The 16,734-nt window shown below is 40.9% G+C and overlaps 1 protein-coding gene across 7 annotated transcripts in view; it reads left to right on the top strand.

The window, feature by feature from the left end:
- ATXN1 (ataxin 1) overlaps nucleotides 1-16,734 on the top strand; it is a 399,864-nt gene that overhangs the window by 87,737 nt on the left and 295,393 nt on the right. For all 7 annotated transcript variants that reach the window (XM_057554755.1, XM_057554756.1, XM_057554757.1 and 4 more), the window contains one exon: nucleotides 9,328-9,449. The gene's annotated coding sequence lies outside the window, so the exon portion shown is untranslated. The remainder of the gene's footprint in view (nucleotides 1-9,327; nucleotides 9,450-16,734) is intronic.

The following is a 16,734-nucleotide window of genomic DNA, read 5'->3' on the forward strand; positions in this document are numbered from 1 at the left end:
ATGGCTGAGCATTTAGAAAGCACAAGACACAATCAGTGGTTTTCTAGGTTGTACCCCAAATCCATCCTTTTTAATTTTTTTAAATTTTTTTTTTTGCAAGGGTTAGTATATACTGTCTTACTTTCTTCTAAAATCAATTCACATTAGGATGGAATGTCACAGATAAACTGGCATGGAGCTTCTCAGTGAATGCCATTGATTGTATTGTACTATAGACTATTATTCTCTTTCAACATATCTAAAACTTCTGGTTGAATGACACTGCTAATTTGTTTAATTGTGGGACTGAAGAGAAATATGTTTAAAAATAAAATTGACATAAAAATACATCCTTATGTTCTTCAGTGTTCATCCAAGTGAAGAAAAACAGGAGCAAACATAATATTTTGTGTTCAGTGATGTGGGAAGTGTTGTAGGAGATTCTCCAGAAGGTCTCGAGAACACTCACTCACCAGCTCCCATTAGTTGTCAAAGATGAGACTCACACAGATGAAGCCACGTCACCCACCGTCAGCGAGTGCACAGGAGACCCGTATTGATGGGGGTCCCTGCCAGAGGCACTTTGAGGAAAGGAAGAGGTGGACTAGTTCTGGGAGGAGAGATGTCTTGAGCTGGGCCTTGGAAAATGATTAAGACTAACCTAGGAAGGTATTCAGTATGTTCTGAATGATTCTGGGTTAGCAGAAGAAAGGCCATTGATGTGAGAGAAATAATGGGCAGAGACGTATAGTGACCCGAGGGAACTAAGGGTTTAGAAAGCATTTGAAAAGGATAATCCTACCTCCCTTGCCTTACTTGGCTGCCTTAGAGATGACAGGCATTTCATTGCCCGTGTTTAATAAATGTGCTTTCAGAGGAATGGAGAGGGAATACGAGCTGAGTGTATCTTGGGTTTTGTTTACAGAATGTCATTAGCAGTGCTCCATCCTCATGACCTTTTAAGCATCAAAAGATTGGACTTGACATCATCTTGCATATGTGGCTTTTGAGTGAGACTTCATTTTCCACGGATGATCATTCTGCTTTGGGAGGCAGAAGAATCTTGCTGCTTTGTACATTTATCGGGGTGGGCTCTGAGCCGATTCATCGAGCACCTGTTCGCTTTGCAACAGGAAATGGATGAGAGTGATGCATGATTTGGGGGATAACTGCCAGAGGAAGAATCTGGATTACTGAAATTCAGTAAATGGTTAATTGGAAATGAGGCAGCATAGTGAGGGCTTAAGAGAGGCAGACCCTTTGGTGTCAGACAGATAGAAGTTGAAGTCCTGAATCTGTCACTTAGTTGTTTAGCCCTTCGAATATGTTATTTAGCCCCATTCAACTTCATTTCTTCGTTTATTAAAAATAGGAAAGTGTCAGCCATTTAGGACGGTTGTAAGGCTTAAAGAGATAATTTGAAAGCTAAACATTGAAATATTAGCTATTATTATTATTACATGTGTACATTGACACCCAAAGATAACCAGTGTTGTACAGTAGTTCTTTTTAGTTGTTAAAGAGATAATGGTTCATCACTACATAGTTATTTACTTCATTAACTGATTTCATGAAACAGGCCTTTCTGAATCCCTTTCAGGGTACTTTAAAAAGTTCATTGTCTTCAGTTAAGACAAATCCTTCCTAGATTATTAAGGCCTAGGTTGGAAGAAAGTGTTTGCCAAAGAAGTCTAAAATGTACACCTTTCACAGATTCCTACCTGGGAGAATCCAAGTAACCAAATCTTTTCTTCACTGCTGATCCTGTCCTACATATCCCTTCATGGTTTCTGTCATGGCCGTGGCCAGCCTGGGTTAACAGGCCTTGTTGAGGCTCACAGAAGCCAAGGGCAGGAAGGAAACGAAGTTCTGTGCTTTTCTGCTGGGAGGGATCTGCAGAGCTTAGACGGTCACCTTAGTCAGCAGTTCTCACTTTGAGAACCTCCAAGACCTTTTTGGGTGGGCAAGAGGGAGGACACCTACAAGGTCAAAACTATTTTTATAGTAGTACTGGGTATTCATTTCTATTCTCTCACAAGTGTATGGTGGGGCTTTTCAGACACTGCGTGTTGTGTGACGATGTTGTATAATGAACATGGGTCGAAAATCTGCGTTAAGTCAGTGATCACTTCCAGTGACCAGTGTTTGATGTTACAAAATCACGCATGGGAGAAGATCCATCCAGAATGCAAGTCAAACCAATGAATTTTAATAGAACAGAGCACAGAGAGTTCATTGATAAGTTTCAGATTCCGCTTTGCTACCACCCTTTAAGAAACTAGCCCTTGTCGAGTTTTGGTGTAGCATGAAAGAAGAATTTCCACCATTAGCTGAAAATGAAGCCCAGCTTTTCTCCCTGTGCTGCAGCCAAACAACGTATCGCAGCAAATTGAATTCAGAGGCACATTTGAGAATTTAGCTGTTTTCTGTTAAGTCAGACATTAAGGAGATGTGCAGAAATGTAAATCAGTGCCACTCTTCTCATTAACTTTTTGTTTTGAAAAAAATATGGTTATTTTGCTATTTTATGTAACATGCAATGGGTATATTGTTACTTAAGCTAAATGAATTAATACATATTTTCAAATTCAGTTTTCATTTCTAATATAACTATCATTAAATGTAATCTATGTAATTGAAAGGGCTTTGGGGTCCTCAGTGCATTTTAGGAGTGTAAAGGGGACTTTGGAACTAAAAACTTAGAGAACCACTGGCCTAGTGTATTGTTCACCAAGTTGTATACTGGTCAGTGCATGTCTACGGATTGCTTATTTCTTCTGGAAAAAGGTATTCTGTGTTCAAATGTATTTTGAGCCCAGCTGCATGCTTTCTCCCCTCTTAGAGATTTACCATACATATTAATACACCAAAGTCCCTCAAAGGTGTTTCCCAAATTTATTCCAACCTTTATTTCTCCTTTTTATTTTTAGGGTAACATAATGCTCCACAATGGCATCTATCAGCCCATTAAACCACACTGGCTAATATATGATATATGTTACCTTCTCCCCATTTTTCAAAAATAAAAAGCAATTTTTATCATGTACTTTCCTTGAAATTCATACTTTATTTAGAGGAAGGCCCATGGAAATTTACCACCTCATGTGATTGCCTCTCTTTTCCTCTCTTTTTAAAAAGAAAACTACTCATACTTTGTTGTATTGTACTATTTTGCTTATAATCTTTGAAGCTGTTTTTAACTTCTGTTTCCAAACTCATATGTTTTAAAACTCTATTTTAAACATTTTTCTGTGTTAATTAGGACACATCTGTTCCTTGTGTCCTAAGACAAAGTAATCTCATCTGCACACAAATTGTCCAAATTGCACGTTAAGTCCCAGCAGCCTAGCTGTGGAGCTATTACTACTGTTTGGTATTTTTAAATGGCAAAGGATACCTTTGGTGATGTACCACATGCCTTTATAAAACACAGTCAGTTTTTGTAACAGAAAGATTTGTAAATGGCAGTGGGTTTTGTATTTTTTTTTTATGACTCTTCCTTTCCAGTTCTTTGGCTTCCATTGGTTTTGGGCACAATCCTAACAGTTAAAACAAAAGAAAAATATTCCACAGTGTGGTTGGGGAACATGTTGCTGGCTGTTACTTGATGGGCGTTTCCCTCCTAAAATATAAGAATGATGGATTAACCAGCAACAGCCCTTTCCGACGACAGTGCCATTCTAAATTTGCATTGAAGCAGACGTGCAGAGATCATTTCTTTCTCTTTCTGTATTTCACATGTCTGTGTCAGGGAAAGAATGGAAAAGTCTTAATTTGTTATAATAATTAAAGGGACAACAGCCTTTGTATTTTATACAGTTCAAGAGCTTTTGTTTTTTTATATTCCGGTCTTGCCAGTTCCTACTTAAAAACTTAATATTGTTGGCATCCTTAGTGACTTTCTGTTGTGAACTGAAAATTGATTTTCCCTTATTATTTAAAAAATTCAAGCAGAATTTACTGTGACTGTCTTATTCAGTATCTTGTTTGTTTCCCTACCACTTAGTAGTTTGAGGGAGAACTCTTCACACGTGCAAAAGAACCACATTCAGTCTATAGGAATATATTAGAGCGTTAGCAAAGTGTGCTGGAAATGCTTTGATAATTAAATCAGCCAGGTTAACCAGACTGAAATTAACCAGACTGAGGTTACTCTTCACACAGCAAGAGGCTGCTTTTCCGTCTTCTTTGACAGTTGAGTATGGATTGTAGTGTATTTGGGATATCAAAAATTGAAGAATTGTAAAACTATGGGGCAGCTTAAGAAATGTGGTAAAAATGCATATGGGCCATTGATTGTATGAACTATGTTGTGTTAGCACTTTTTGCAGTGGAAAGTCAAATATCAGGTATGCACATTCAAAGTAGGAGAATAGGTTATTCTAGAAGGGTCTTTTTAGAAAAAATTTTTTATACATCTTTATTGGAGTATAATTGCTTTACAATGGTGTGTTAGTTTCTGCTTTATAACAAAGTGAATCAGCTATACATATACATATATCCCCATATCCCCTCCCTCTTGCGTCTCCCTCCCACCCTCCCTATCCCACCCCTCTAGGTGGTCACAAAGCACCGAGCTGATCTCCCTGTGCTATGCAGCTGCTTCCCACTAGCTATCTGTTGTACTCTAGACGGGTCTTGACATGCGGTCATTAAGAGCTGAAGCTCTGGAGTCAGATGATCTGAGTTTGTTTCTTACCTCCATCCCATACGTGTGGTGTTGGGCAAGTGATGTAACTTCTCTGTGACTCAGTTTCTCCAACTGTAAAAAGTCATCTAAAATTTCTAGACAGTGCCTTGCACATCATAACTGTATTAGTTATCTATTGCTATGTAACAAATTACCCTAAAACTTGGTGACTTAAAACAGCAAATACTTACGATCTCACCTTTCCATGAGTAAGAATCAGGGCACCTCTTAGATGGGCATCGCTGGCTCAAGGCCTTTCGTGAGGTTATGGTCAAGCCGTTAGCCCAGGCTACAGTCTCATCTGAAGGATGGGGGCGGGGTGTGTGCACTTGGGATCTGCTTCCAAGTTCACTTACACAGATGGCAGCAGGCCACGTGGGCCCCTGCGCAGGATGGCCTCACAGTCTGGCAGTTGTCTTCCCCCAGAGTGAGTGATCCAGGAGAGAATGCGAGAGGTCACGATGGAAGCCACAGTCTTTTTGGAGCATTTCATCTTGGAAATGATGTTCCATTACCTCTGCCCCACTCTGTTTGCTAGAAGCACTCAATCCAGTCCATACTCATGGGGAGAGGATTATACAAGGGCATGAATATCAAGAGGTAGGATCACAGGGAACCATCTTGGAGGCTGCCTATAACAGTAACTCATGCTTTCACTTGTATCTTCTATCCACATGTCGGTGAATTTCAGTGTATCCATCCACGGGTCTACCTGATACCTCACGAGGATGTCTAATAGGCATCTTAAGCTTAATATGGAAAAATGGGCCTCCCCAACACCTGCTTTTTCCAGTTTTTTCCATCTTGGTGAATGGCAGCTCCATTCTTAGAGATAATTGGGTCAAAAATTTGGAAAGATCCTTTACTCTTTTCTTTCTCTTATACCATGTGTCAACTTGACCTTCAAAATAAATCCAGAATCTCACCAGTTCTCATAACCTCCTCCCCCAGTATCACCACGTTGGTCCATGTATTGTCTCACCTGAATTTTTGCAGTAGCCTAAGTGGGCTCTGTTTTCAACCTTGTCCCATTATAATCTATTCTTCACACAACAGACAGAAAGATCCCTTAAAACATAAGGCAGGGCTTCCCTGGTGGCGCAGTGGTTGAGAATCTGCCTGCCAATGCAGGGGACACGGGTTCGAGCCCTGGTCTGGGAAGATCCCACATGCCGCGGAGCAACTAGGCCCGTGAGCCACAACTACTGAGCCTGCGCGTCTGGAGCCTGTGCTCCGCAACAAGAGAGGCCGCGATAGTGAGAGGCCCGCGCACCGCGATGAAGAGTGGCCCCCGCTTGCCGCAACTAGAGAAAGCCCTCGCACAGAAACGAAGACCCAACACAGCCATAAATAAATAAATAAATAAACCCAAAGTTTAAAAAAAACAAAACAAACAAACAAACAAAATAAGGCAGATCATTATCTTGCTCATTCAGGATTCTCTAGTGTCTTCCCATTTTACTTAAAGTAGAAAGCCAAAGTCTTTACAATGGCCTACAAGGCCTTTTGTGGTTATAACATTACTTTTTTGTATCTTATTGTATAAAATGATATAAATATGTATAATAAATGCTGTATAAATGTATGTCTGTGTAAACACATATTAATATGTTTAATTTATCTAGAATTTATTTTCTGAATGGTGTAGGGGAGGGATCTGACTCTTTCCAGATGGAAAGCTAACTTGCCCAGCACTATTTATGGATTAGAACACTAATTCCCCACTGAGGGGTTATTCCACCATGAACCCATTACTCTCTTTCTATGCAATCTGTGTCTAATTGTTGGATTTTAGGATAAAAATGAATTTTAATAAATCATATAAGATAAAATTGTGTTTGTAGAGATTTTATTTGATATGGTATACTCAGTTGCATATAAAACCAACTTGAATTATCACTGAGAATTCATTATGGAGAATACTTACTTATGTCCCTTTATTTGATAGATAAGGAACTAATTCTACTTAGGAGATTGTGACTTAAATTTAAAAATCCACTTAGCTGCAAAACTAAGATTAAAAAAAAAAAAATCTCACGGCTTTTAGACCACAGCTTTTGATTTACATTGATATACTATACTTTGCTGCTGCTTCTGCTTATAACTGTTCAGAAAATTATCACAAAAATACTTATCAAATTTTAAAATCCTGTACGGATATCATCTGGAGTGAAATCCTTGTTTACGTAGCCAACTTTTAGTGTTCTGGCATATCAATGAATGCTCTAGGCCTCTGGCATTCTCTTCTCCTTTCTGGACTTTTGGTCTTATCTCTGTTTGTAACTTCAGCTGGCAAACAAGAATGTGCAGGCAAAGGAGATTAAACTCAAGCCAGTCTGTTTGGTGGGCGATTAGCAGCACTGCTGAAAAGTTTGCCGAAGGAGGGAAATATACTGCAGTTCTTGCTTAAAAGGAGGTGTGTAGAATTTTCAGTGGTTTTCTTTTGATAAAAATTGTTTCATGCCTGTTGCACTATGTGTAATTGAGGGTCAGCTATAAATCACAAAATGAATCACTTTCACATTCTTCACATCTACAGAGGTAAGAATGGAGAATCTTGTCACTTAGATGAGTCTTTTTTTTTTTCTCCTCTGCAAATAGTCTAAGCCTTACTCCTCTGGACACCTGTCTTTGGCAGCCAGTAAAGGGCCCTGAGCTAATAATAGAGGCATTCTGCTTCTCCCAGATCAATTGGCTCTACTTGGTGACCAGAATATAGTCCAGAAATAAATTTCTTTCTTTAGGGCAAGAATAAAACAGAAAGAGTACCATGAGAAAGTACTGTGCTTTTGGTAAACTTTTCGAACCAACACATAACATTACATTCCGTGACATTATGCCCATTAAGAGTCGGTGGGCGTGAGTGATTAAACCCAGAGTCTAGTCAAGGCACAGATTAACTCGCTCTGTGATTTTAAGAGGTTCCCCACCCTCTCTGGGCCAGCAGCTTTATTTGCAGAAGAATCTTGGACTAGATGACAAAGACATTTCCAATTCTAAAATACCAGGACATAAAGCTGGAAACAAATAAGAGAATTGCAGCAGTTTATTTTTAGTAAAAGAAGATTGATACCAGCCAGTAACTCTCAGTGGGCTGGCTTAAATCCTTCTCTCTCCAAATTCTGTTTTTACCAAAATGGTAAGCTAACGACAGTTTGTCATGCTTTGAACTTCCTGGCTCAGTGTTGATTTGTATCAATATGTTACTGTTACACATTTGAGTGGGAGCTGAGTTACATTTCATGAAAACTGCTCAGAAAACTAATAAAATCGTTAGAACCTCACTTTCGGTGGGTATTGATAGCATCAAGAAAATAAAAAAGCCTTTGCCATTTTCAGGCAGTCACTCTTCCAGCTAGACTGAAAATATAACGGCCTTACACTCAACTCACTTGTTTAAACATTAACCAAGAGCGGCTTTCTTCTCCTCAAAATCTCTAAGTGCCTATGTGAATTTAACCAGTAATACACACCCCCCCCCCCAAAAAAAGTCCTTTTAAAAAACGTTGTGTATTCTATAAAGTAATAGCTTCAGAAGGCTTTCAAGGAATTGATTATTCACACAGCAACCTAGTGAGGCACAGAAAGTATATCCTCTCTCTTACAATTGGGTCATTTGATGATGAGCTCTTTGGCGATTGCCTCGGGACCTTTGGAGATTCATAGAGGGTTTACAGTTACAAGTAGGATGCAGTCACCATAGTTAGAGAACTGGGTGACAACCTTCCAATGGGCTTTCCGAATAGATGCGGAAGAGCTCAGAAAAGGCTCAAAGAGGATGCAAACGTCTTTTGAAGACCGTTTCCAGGCTCTCAAATGGCCATTGTCAAAGAACAAACAGTGGGGTGGATTTGACTAAGCATCAGAAGAGGCTAGAACAACACCCTGTGACAAGTGAGCCTTGGAAGCTCACAGGGCAGAAGAGAACTTTTCAGAGCGACCTTGTCACACACAGTTCTAATGTGTGGGCTTTATCAGCTGCTCTGAGTGGGGGTAAAGAGGCATGCATATTTTACCCATTCATTTCATATTCAGTGTGTAAAGTAAATGCCGCTTTCCAGCTTGGGTGGAGAAGGTATTTATCAAGATATGTCAAGAGTCAGAATGAAAACCCATCAATTACCTATTTGTAGTGCAAAATGGAAAATGTCCTGTCTCTCACACTTTGCCTTTTCTGTTCAATCCTAGTAGCCTTCATTTAAAAATATTACTGTTAGCTCATTCAGTCTGAGTCTTTCATGGGCAGAATTAGATGAATTTTAATTTGAAACATAACTTTCTCCACTTTCTGCCCTCGAGAACTGCACATCAGTATCTCTGTTTTAACGTAATGAATCCTTCTTTATTTACTTATTTCAGTTAGTAAACTTGAAACTTTGCAAGCACGTTACCAGTGGTAGATGTCATAAAATGCAGTGCCTATCGAGCAGGCGCTTTGTTCTTTTTTCTTCCTCCCTCCCTCCCCATCACCAGTATTTTAGGGCTCCATATGGAGATCAATTGTGCGATAGCTTCATTCTGGTAATTAACATGCTTGTTTGAGGTTATAAAATATACATCTGAGAAAGGCCAGGGATTTCCCCCTGAATATCAACGAATTGCTTGAAGTGGCATTTATTTTTCATTCTGACTTGGTGTTGTGTTTTGTTTTACTGCAGCATTCTGGAGCAAAATGAAAGAGTTTATTTTGAGGCCTCCAAAGTAGTGCTGCTACACACCATGAACAAGAAAGAGAAGACCTCAGCCTGCACGAACGGTCTTGAAATGCGAATGGTCTTGGGTAAGTCATCCGAAGGACTTGGCATTCATTAGCTGTAAATTTCATCCATCATCATTAATTTGGTGTCCCAGGCCATCTTATTCAAGTTCATGGTTATTTCTCTACAACCCAAGCAACAGGATGTTGAGGAAATGTTGATCCAGTGCTGCAGAGCCAAGAGAGCAATGACATTCATTGACTTAGTGTGTTCCTTTCTGAAATTTGCAGAATAGCAGGATTTGAGCAGAATGCATTTGTCGTTAGGAAAGACCAAAAAGAAAAAAAAAAAAAACCCGAACAACTAAACACACAGACAACAAACTTTATCTTCCATATATTCCATTTCAGTGGAGAGCATAAGGGATTAATCATGCAAGAGATAGTAGATTCAATCTAGTGGCATGTTTGTTATCCTATAAATGAAGTATTGGGATGAGCAAGGTGAGAGGCATGGGGAGTTTCCAGATCCTGTTCAACAGGGTCTGTTGAGAACCTTTTAACTAAACATGGTACCCTGAATGACAGTCTTGGTACCCTAAATGACAGTCTTGGGGGTGGAATGCAAATGCTCCAAACTATAAATAAATAGTAAATAAATTCCAAACTCTACAGCAAAATAACGTGGACTTCCAAGGAAGTTTCATCAGTCTAGTTCAATGTATTTCTTGGAAACAAGAGACCTCAGATGGAAGCCCAGTTCTGCTCACATATCCTGGTGACCTTGGACAATGTATCCACCCTCTTGAAATGAGTCACCTGTAAAAACACCACTACCTTGATGATGTCCGAGGTTGCTTGCAAATTTAAAATTCCACAGCTCACTCTAGTGAAGTTAATTAAATAATACTACCCTTTGATTCTTGCTCATCTGAATTTATTGTGTGCCCTTGGCAAGTCATCATTCGCAGGGGGCTCCCCGGACCAGCCAGTGTGAAGAAAAGGTGGCAGGCACCTGGGGTCCTCCTTCCTTCTGGCACTGATCTTGTGAGTCAGCCCTTTGGTCAAGCAGGCCTTGCAGTATCTGGTTCATAGTTTATTCCCTTGCAGCATTACAGAAAACATGGTGCAGTGTTCTGTGAATATAATATTCAAATAAACGAGATAGGTTTCTTTTGAATTATTGTCTTCTATTTTTCTGTTGGGGATCTCACTTCTTGTTTCTCTGTGCTTGCAGTCACTGTGTTATGGGTTATCTGCCAGTCCTCTAACCCTGTGGAGCCCCAAACTTTGTTTTATGTTGAACGGAATTTATTATTTCCCTTTCTCACTAGATGTCCCTTTTCTGAAGCAGAGCTGCAAATGACACTTTAAATGATGCTCAGATGTCACTCTTGTTAGCAGCTGGCTGTCTGCCTCAGAGCAGTGCATTATTTGGGTTTCATAACAGCATTTTTTTTCTCTTAACAAATGTTAAATTACGAAGTGCAGGAAACCACATGAATGCGGCAGGATGAAAATGCAAACAGTGTTATCTGGAGATGCCAGTTTTATGATTCTCCTGGTGACAGTCTCTTCCCTGCAGTCAACATAGGAAGCCTCTCTACCTGTTTGGTGACAGCGTTGTAGCTCCTGTCTCCATCTGCCTTCTTGCCATGTCCTGCTGAATTGGGAGTTTGGGTTAAGACGACTGCATGGGACTGTCTCTTTCTATCCAAGTCCTGCCTGACCACCAAGCCCAGCTCACGTTCACAAAGTCTGCCCTGAATGCTCAGAACTTACTGACTGGCCTCTCCTTATGAGCTCCTATAACAATTAGAGCCTGCATCTTAAAAAAAAACAAAAAACAAAACAAACAAAAAAACCAAACTCTATGGCTGTGCATTGCTTTGTGAGTTGCAAGCTTGAGGGCAGGAGTCAGATCATAGCCTAGTGGTTCTCAAAGGTGGTCTAAGCCCCAGAACCTCCCCCATCAGAATCACCTGGACGTGCGTATTAAAGCTGCAGATTTAGCAACCCCAGGCTCGATGAGTCAGAATTTCTGGGGATGCTGAGCCCAAGAAACTCACTACAGATAGCTCTTGCGCACTGAGGTTTGTGAGCAAGTGTCTCAGGCTACTTCTTCATCCTCCTCTTTGCCTCGTCGCCCGCAGCAGAGGGTCCAGATCTGAGCACATAGTAGGTGCTCAGGAAATGTTTGCTTGTTGATCTAAGCAGCATCAACCCATGATAGTTGCAATATCTCTTCAATCTCCTGACCTTTTCAGATATGAAGTCAGCATATTTTCTGAACCCTGAGAAACCCCTTTTTGTCTAAATGTATGAAGCGTTCCTCTAGGTCAGAGGCTCCTTTGGAAACCTTTTTATGTCTCTATCTCTGTCACCAGTTGACTCTTGACTGTCCCTGGTAATGGCAGTAACCCTAAGGCTAGTAGAGCAGGAATATCAGCTGTGGGAGCTGGGCTTGATGGAGCCCACGGGACGGGCAAAGGCTCTGAGGATGGGTGTGGTGCTGTGCTAACCTAGATGCTCTATCCTGGGCCCCCAAAGCCACACCTGCTGCCCTTGGCAGTTCGTTTTGAATGGTGTTTCTTTCAGCTGTTAGGGCTAGCAGGTTGTCAGTTTGGGTGGCAGGAGAGCAGTCCCATTGCTGGAAGGGATAAAGTTAAGCTGCAGTGGACACACATCAAAGCACCCACAGTGGCGGCAGTGGATTCAGGATTTGAATCTAATGTTCACAGGTAGCCATGGTGACACTTGGCTGCCTCCTTCCCTCCTCCACTTGCTTGAGCAAGGGCTTGCCTGGGCTTGGATGATCCAGAAGAGATGTACAGGGTGTGTTTGCTTCTGGTGCAACTCCTGAAGGGCCTTGCTGGAGGATCCCGAACTGGTAGAACGTCTGACAGTTCGAGTTGGAAACCAAACAGAAGAACTCACAGCCAGCCTACGAGGGAACAAGTAGGGGAATCAGGAAATTTATTAGCTGCTAGGATAACCACTACCAAATGCATTAAACCCTTTTTTTGCAGCTTGTTTTGACTCTTGCTTTGCCACAGTTTTTCTTAGCAAAGTTGTACCAAAGCTGAATAAAGTGTGTGTTCCCAGGTACATTCAAGCACAGTGACGGGAAAGCATCTTCTTCTCGGTCTCTGTCTAATCTCGACTACGGGAGGTGTGGTTAGCAGAAAGGTATACCAGAGTGGATTGGGATTGGGCTTTTTCTCAGATTCTCAGCTAAGGGAGGAAGAAAAAAACATGAGTTTCCAAAGCAACGTTAAGGGCAAAAGAGGCATTTTAATATGTGCTTCGTGGAGAGCTGACTAGATTTTCATCTGCTTGGCTTCTTCCAGATATAAGTTGTTGATGTAAGTATCTTTGAGCCCTTGTTAAAGGCTTTCAGGTGAAGGGATAACTAGGGAGAAGAAAATTAAAGGCATGAGAAAGCACGTGATTTTCGCAAAATACCAGATGCTGGCATTGCTGTTTGGGAGGTCTTTATTTCCTTTTAAGTAGCCATCCGTGGTTGGAAAAGAGAAAAACTGTTTTTAAAAGAGCATTTGTCTAGTTAGAAACGATGTCACTTGTGTTGTTTACCGTGAGGCAGCCTTGAGAATTGCGGGGTTTCCAAATGGCCACCTGAATCATGGGCCCTGCTTTTGGAAGGCAGATAGAAGAAAAGAGCCAGCCTAGTACCCTCCTTGAATGCCATCGTCGGAAAGCTCTTTAAATGCTTTCTAGCTCAGAGGAGTTAGGTACCCTTCACGTCCCTGAGCCACTGTTCCGTAAAGCAGTACCAAGCATGCCTTCTGTGAAATGTGTTATAACTCACTCTTCTCCTGATACCATCACGGGCTAATAATTACATCAGTCCTTCAGAGCAGCTGTGTGGTTTGGTATAACTGTGAGTGAAACCACACCGGTTCAGGAAATGCAGTGAATTGTCTTCTAATAGACATCATCAAAGCCGATGTTGATTGACTTGGAAGGTACCCTTCCTTGGTGAGAATTTGAGAGCTTCGAAGGGAGGTGTTTGCACTGCCTCAAAAGAAAGTAGAATTAAACGGCCATATTTACACACTGTTGGAGTGAAAACGGAAACTCGCCCGCGTTCATTCCTGCACATGCTCTCCCTGAAGGCGTCATCACCTCGTGGCATCATTACCAGCTCTGCTCGAATGACACGTTGCTCTCCCTTCCTCCTCAGGGTTTAAGGTCATTGGCTTCCAACTTCCTCCCCGACGGCTCCAATTTGAATATTCCAAAGGTGTCTTCAACTTGAGTCTAAACCTGTACTTGTCACTCTCCTGTCTCCCTTTATGGATTCTTTGTTTAGAGAAACAGGATCACCAACCAGCTAGTCACTGATGCTGGTCATCTCCTCCTCTTCCTGTACTTCATCCCTTGACCACATACTGCGGTTTTGCCTCTTAAATCTGTTACAGTCTACCCCTTCTCCCTGTCTCCTCGCCCTTGTTCTCTTTCAGGCTGTTGGCATCATTTGCCTGGACCACCGCAGCCACTTCCAAAAGAGTATTCTTTTTTTTTTTTTTTAAAGGATTTTCTTATTTATTTATTTATTTATTTTTGGCTGTGTTGGGTCTTCGGTTCGTGAGAGGGCTTTCTCCAGTTGCGGCAAGCGGGGGCCACTCTTCATCGCGGTGCGGGGACCGCTCTTCATCGCGGTGCGCGGGCCTTTCTCTATCGCGGCCCCTCCCGTCGCGGGGCACAGGCTCCAGACGCGCAGGCTCAGCAATTGTGGCTCACGGGCCCAGCTGCTCCGTGGCATGTGGGATCTTCCCAGACCAGGGCTCGAACCCGTGTCCCCTGCATTAGCAGGCAGATTCTCAACCACTGCGCCACCAGGGAAGCCCCAAAAGAGTATTCTTGTCTTAAATCTTTCCTTTCTGTGTTCCATTCATCCTACTATTTTTAGAATTACCTTCTTAAAGAAAGGATCTGATTGAATTATTCCTGAAAAACCCTGACAGTACGCAGAAGTATGGAAGAGTGTTTCTAATACACTATTAAGTGTAAAATTCATAATTCAAAATTGTCTAGACACATTGGTTACAAAGTAATGGTGAAAATGGGTGCCTGTCGCCAAAGACTAGGAGTAAATAAAGCAAAAATGAAGATGTTTACAGTATGAGGACGATTGGTACTCCTTTTTTAAAAAATGATACTCTTGGTGTTTTCCGGAGTAATGAATGAATATGACGAAATGAAAGGAAACATTTAAAGGATTTTGTTAGCTTTTCCTTCCCTTTAAGATAAAATGTGAATTTCGTTGCATAACATTCGCGACCTCCTAGGAACTCATTATCAGCTTAGCGTTTAAATCTCATCTGCCATCCCTCCCATCTCTCCACACAACGCTTCCTTCAGTTCTGAACATACTATGTATTTTAATAATCATGCCTTTCTTCATGTTGATTCTTCTGCATGAAATTCTGTTTCTCTACCCAGTGGACTCCTCATTCATTGAGGCCTAATGGAAATGTCCCTTCTTCCTCTACATGTGCTAGAAGTCTTTGTTTCTGTACTGTCTCTGTGGATGGCTCATGAGGGTGGAGATTGGTTTATTTTAAACCTTGTATTCCAAGTCTTAAGCTCATTCCTGCATATAGTATAGCTTAATACATATTTATGGAAGGTGAACAGAAAGGAAAGACTTCATTTATAGACATACAAGCAATCCTTCAGGTGAGATGTAATATTTTTCAGATAAGCTCGGTGCTAATTAGCTTGTTGTAAAAATTATAAAAAGTACATGTTTTTGGTTAAATAATTTTTACAAAAGTCATTGAATTCAGCATCAGACCATTTTCGCTAAACTGCTAGGGTGGATCTTTGGTGTTTGAAAATTCTAACATCAGGGAAGATCACGTCAGCTTCTCAGTAGCCATATTTGTGAAGTTACTAGAAATTGCTTTTTTTAACTGTTTTATGTCATGAAAAATCATATCGGCCAAATCAGAAATCCAAAGAAATAACACATCCAGTGCTGGCAACATCATATGAATATGTGGTATTTTTTTCCTAAGGGACTTTAAAAAGCCAAGACTGGATAACAGGAAGGGATTGATGTAACATTTTCAATTCCGAAAGTCTATTCTACTCTAGAAATACACTTGTTACTATTTTTTCATTTCTAAGAATTCTATTTGGTTAAAATATCAAAGGAGAAAAAAATATCTTGGCTTAAATAAAATGAAAAGTCAACTTCAAAATTAATTTGGCATCCCTGAAAGTTCCTTTTCAAAGGGTGGAGTAGGATGGTTTTTTAGTATCACATGTTAAAAATGCCACTAAAAATCATCATTCGCACTTGTTTGCAAGGAATTCAGAATGGGATTTGATGGGGATGAATGTATGAGGCGTGTTACACATCTTTTTAAAGAATATTTTGTCATCAGGGTAAGATTGTTTAATACTGTATATTATTTTATAACATGTATAATTTTTCCTATTAATGTTAGATGATAGATGATATAATTGCATAAAAGTGCAAGAGGATCTATAGACAAATGGTTAGAACTAATGAGTTATTCAGCAAGATTGAGATTTGGCAGTTTTTTTGCATGATATTCTTACCCAATTTTCAGTTTTCTTGCCTATAAAATTATGCCAAAAGTTGAGCCATCATTAGATGACCAGATGAATAAATTGGTCAGTCAACAACGTTGAGCACTGACGAGATGTGTTATATACCACATCACTTCTCAGCCTTTCATGTTAGTTGATCCTTGTCTGTTTGCCACAGTGAAGAACATTTGCCAAATTTTCTTCTTTTCCTGTCCTGAGCATTGCATTCATGTAAAAGCCCAACCCTTCGGCTGTCTAGAAGATGTGTCCAGTAATAGACCAGGGCTTGCGTGAATGCATGCAGACTCGCCATTCACTGTTAGTTATTCTCTGGTGCACCGTCCACGGGGCTGCAGCATTGCCCTGTGACTGCTGCAGTTCATTTACCAGGAGGTACCGACTGTCGAATTGCCCTTTTGTGAGAGCCAGTACTTGAAAGCATCCTAAACACCTGGTGACAAAAACTCCAGCAGGCAGTAGACCACTGCAGTTTTCATTACAGCTTCAGGTGCTACCCAGGGTAGTAGGTGCTTATGTTGAACTGCCCTCTGCAGACCATGTATATGGGTCCATATACTGGGTCCATATGGGGTGATACTGTGGCTGTAGTTTCCTGAGGTTGTTTAGCATTGGTGAGCACAGGCAGATGTGTCTGTAAGCTATAGTAGCCTCAATTAGGAAGTCTCTTCCTGAGACTTTAAGGATCTACAGAACAGGGTGCCTTGATGGATCTGAAGTTTTAAAATCCAGCCCCGAAAGAACTGATTACAGTCATCATAGTTTT

The sequence above is a fragment of the Balaenoptera acutorostrata genome, chromosome 10 (genome assembly GCF_949987535.1).
Source record: "Balaenoptera acutorostrata chromosome 10, mBalAcu1.1, whole genome shotgun sequence".
Lineage (NCBI taxonomy): Eukaryota > Metazoa > Chordata > Mammalia > Artiodactyla > Balaenopteridae > Balaenoptera > Balaenoptera acutorostrata.